Raw genomic sequence first — 4870 nt, forward strand, 5'->3', positions numbered from 1 at the left:
CTAATGCTTGTCTAGTGTCTTGAGTAAAAGGTTAGGAGGTGACATTGTAACCATTCCAGGAGGGTGGACAAAGAACAAACTTTGAACAGGACACATTTTCCTTAAACTCCTGACCCCTGTCCCTCCACTACCATAGGGTCCCTAACTACCTAATCTCATGTCCAGTGGGGACAGTATTTGTGCTCAACACCATCTTTCTCTTCACTCAACAGTGGAACTGAGCAATGAAAGTATCCTCTAAGAAAAGCTTTTCAAACACTAGCCAATAAGTGTATCTGTGGGAGTGGGGTGGGGCGTGTTTGCTTTTGCTGAACATTCATGTTTGATGGGTGTAGGGTGTGTGTGTGTGTGTGTGTGTGTGTGTGTGTGTGTAGACTTGGTCCTCTCTTAAATTAGGGGGCCTGGGAAAGCCTTAGGAAGCTGAGGTAAGGAACACTGTCCATTGGAGACACCATTCAGTAACTAGTCCCAGAGTTTGCGTAAAAAAAATACAGACTCAATATAGATATGCACAAAAGAAATTTAAAAAAAATACAGGCTCTTGGAGTTCTGCATAATTATTGTGCCCTTAGATAATATATATATTTTTTCTTCTCTTTGCATCTGGGGACATGCATTTACCCAAATTCTCATGCATTTAAAATAAAGTTTGTAAAAGCTTCTGCTTGTGGGTGGAGGAGATAGCATAATGGTTATGCAAAGAGACTCTCATGCCTGAGGCTCCAAAGTCCCAAATTCAGTCCCCAGCCCCAAGCAGGACAAGGCAGAGTTAAGGAAAAAAAAACAAACACCAAACCTAAAAGCTTTTGTTTGACCAGATTCTGACATTATTATTAGTGTAAAACCAAACCATCATAGTAACATAGTCACATTTCCAAGTGTCAGGAAAGGGGATGGGTCTACTTGTTTATCCACTTAGGCCTCAGGATTAGTATGTCTCCAGACAAAACATTCAAAGGCACAAATAAATAGAAGTCCCAACTGGTAGACGTCCATAGGCGATGCTTCTAGAAAAATGTGATTGTCCTCACAGGAAAAAAAAAAAAATCTAGAAGCCCTTTGACAGTGGTTTTCATGCGTGAAGTGCCATCCATCACCAAGTTCATGGTTATGTAACAATGCTAACTAAACCCTCGGAAATGATGTCCCTGAATTCGCGTACTCCAAAACGCATGACATTTTGTTATTATTATTATTATGTTTCTTCTTTATATTCACTTAAACATCTGTACCAAGATTTTGAAATGCTGCCAACATGCAGCTGTAGAGTTAAGAAAACCAGAGCCCTATTGTCATAAATGTGCTAAGTAATGCTGGCTCTGCTCCTAAAATCTACAGAACCATTGTGGAAAAGAAAAAAAAAAAATGTCTGTTTTAAGACAAACTCCAATCAGAGTAGCAGTTACAATCACAAATCACATTTTGTTTTGTTTTTAATTTGGCAAACATGTCAAAACATGTCTTTCTTGAAAGTTATATATCTTGAGAACACTTTAGACTTAGCTGTTGAATTAAATATTCTATGAAAAGATAGTAGTCACTAAGAGTTCAAGTCCAGCCAGCCACACCCACTCTGCTGGATGGAGACTTCATGCAAGTGTTTATAGGGCCAGGCAAGACTGAACTCCATCTTTTATTTCAGCTGTTTATTAAAATAAAAACTTTGTTCAGAAACACTACATTTAATTCACCTCCACCATAAAGCAGCTTACAGAATAGATTGTTCTTTGAGAGTGTATGGGCACATTTCTCTATATTTTCACATTGAGGAACAGGACACCAATTTAGGACCCACAAGCTCACGTGTGTGTGTGTGTGTGTGTGTGTGTGTGTGTGTGTGTGTGTGTGTGTGTGTGAGAGAGAGAGAGAGGAGAGAGAGACAGAGAAAGAGAGAGATCTTCTTTAAAAAGGGATAATAGTAAAAGGCCAAAACAGAGAAATGAAAGTAATTAGGGGGCTAGAGACATAATATGTCTCATGGCATAATAGTTATGCTAAAGACTCTCATGCCTAAGGCTTGGAGGTCTTAGGTTCAATTCCCAGTACCACCATAAACCAGAGCTGAGCCATACTCTAGAGCCCCTCCTCCCCACCCCTACCCCCATCCTGTATATATATTTCTCTGTGTATATAGCATATCTCTCATTAAAATCGAGTTGTTGGGGGTCAGGCGGTAGCGTGGTGGGTTAAGTGCATGTGGCACAAAGCGCAAGGACCAGCTTAAGGATCCCGGTTCCAGCCCCTGGCTCCCCACCTGGAGGGGAGTTGTTTCATAAGCGGTGAAGCAGGTCTGCAGATGTCTGTCTTTTTCTCCTCCTCTCTGTCTTCCTCTCTCTCCATTTCTCTGTCCTATCCAAAAATGAAGGACATCAACAATAACAATAGTAACCATATTAAGGCTACAACAACAAGGGCAACATGAGGGGGGGAAATGGCCTCCAGGAGCAGTGGATTCATGGTGCAGGCACTGAGCCCCAGCAATAACCCTGGAGACAAAAAAAAAAAAAATTGAGTTGTTTTTTTTAAAAAAGAAAGAAAGTAGGGATACATGGTATAGTATTTCTAATGTACAACCAAGCCTCTAGAATAATCTAGTCTAGACAGGAAGGCTACAATCCAGAAAGCGATAGCTAAAAATGAATAATGAATTGACACTAGAATGTGACCATGATCACTGAATTAATTGAGAAGGCATTTATTTCCTGTACAAGACCATAGAGCTGCTTGTGCATTTAGTTATTAACACCTTTTGGCATCAGGGTGATGTTGGTTTCATAGAAGATGGAAGGGAGTGTTCCTGTTTCTTCGATCTTGTGGAAAAGCTTTAGAAGTATAGCTATAAACTGTTTCCTGAAGGTTTTGTAGAATTCATTTGTGAAGCCATCTGGTCCAGGACTTTTGTTGTTGGGGAGATTCTTAATAACTGTTTTGATTTCTTTATCTGTGATTGGTGCATTTAGGTTTTGTAGTTCTTCTTGGTTCAGTTTTGGAAGGGCATATGTTTCTAGGAATTCTACTATCTCTTCCAGATTCTCTAGCTTGGTGGCGTATAGTTCACTGTAGAAGTTTTGCATGATTTTCTGGATTTCTGTGGTGTCAGTTGTGATATCTCCTCTATCATTTACAATTCTATTAATTTGAGTCTTCTCCCCCCCCCCTTTTTTTTAGTGAGTCTGGCTAGGGGGTTGTCAATCTTGTTTAATTTTTCAAAGAACCAACAACATTTGGCTTTACTGATCTTTTGTATGGTTCTGTTATTTTCTATGTTCTTTATTTCTGCTTTAATTTTAGTGATTTCCATCCTTCTGGTTGCTTTAGGGTTCCTTTGTTCCTCTTCCTCTAAGTCCTTGAGGCCTGCAGTAAGGTCTTTTATTTGAGCTTTTTCTTGTTTAATATGTGATTGTATGGCTATGAGTTTCCCTCTCAATACTGCTTTAGCTGTGTCCCAAATCTTTTGATAGCTTGTGTCTTCATTTTCATTTGTTTCCAGGAACATTCAAATTTCTTGCATGAGTGTCTCTCTGACCCAAAGGTTCTTAAGCAGTATGTTGTTGAGTTTCCAAAATTACTTTTAGTAATTTTCTGTTTGTTGTTAAATGCTAGCTTTACTCTACTGTGGTCTGAGAAGATACTTGGGATGATTTCAATGCTCTTGAATTTGCTGATACTGTCTTTGTGCCCTAACATGTGGTCTATCCTTGAGGATGTGTTGTGTGGATTTGAAAAGAATGTGTATTCCAGGAGGTCTAGTCTGTCCATCTCTTCATTTAATTCTCTTGTTTTTTTGTAGATTCTCTGCTTCATTGTTATTAACACCTATCAAAAGAACTGTGACCATTCTGAGCAAGGACCACGTGTCTGGAATTCACAGAGTTCTGGGCATACCATTGAAAAGAGTGTTTCAAACCACAGCACTTCAAGCTTCAAGTCTGCAAAGCAATCAAGTCCATTTGCTGTTCAGAGTGCTGCTGACCACCAATCCCCCAAGAAGTAAGACTTGATTTTAAACTCAGAGCAGCCTTACTCCTGTCAGTAGGCAAAAACACAGCAAAGTTCCACAAAATGATTTTTTAAATTTATTTATAAAATAAAAATAGAAAATATTTATAAAACCATAGGATAAGGGGGTAAAATTCCACACACTTCCCACCACCAGAGTTCTGTATCCCATCCCCTTCACTGGAAGCTTTCCTATTCTTTATCCCTCTGGGAATATAGACCCAGAATCATTATGGGGTGCAGACGGTGGATGGTCTGGCTTCTGTAATTGCTTCTCTGCTGCATGGTTGTTGGCAGATTGATCCATACTCCCAGCCTGTTTCTGTTTTTCCCTAGTTGGTCAGGGCTCTGGAGAGATGGGGTTCCAGGGTTCATTGGTAAAAATATTTTTATTTATTTATTATTGGATATAGATGGACAGACATTTTGAGGGAAGAAGGAGATAGAGAGGGAGAGAGACAGAAAGACAACTGCAGAGGAGGACCTAGTGGGGGTTGAATTGTTATGTGGAAAACTGGGAAATGTTATGCATGTACAAACTATTGTATTTACTGTCAACTATATCCCTTTAATGTCCAAAGAAAGAAAGAAACAAATAAAAAGAAATAAAAACTTCACCACTTGTGAAGTTTTCCCCCTACAAGTGGAGACCAGATATTTGAAGCTGGGTCCTTGCACAAGAAAGTGACTTTTAAATTGACTTATGCAAATGCCTCCCCTGCTCCACTGCACAGAACACGCTAACAAACTCTCTCCTGGATGGTTCTCCTTCCAAGTTTGACCAGTAATGCATTAAAGAGCCATGCATACATGTTCTTCTCCTTTGCTACATTTAAAATAGAATGTTTATTTAGCATAAATGTAAATATAG

This window comes from Erinaceus europaeus, chromosome 4 (assembly GCF_950295315.1).
Source record: "Erinaceus europaeus chromosome 4, mEriEur2.1, whole genome shotgun sequence".
In the NCBI taxonomy this organism is placed as follows: Eukaryota; Metazoa; Chordata; class Mammalia; order Eulipotyphla; family Erinaceidae; genus Erinaceus; species Erinaceus europaeus.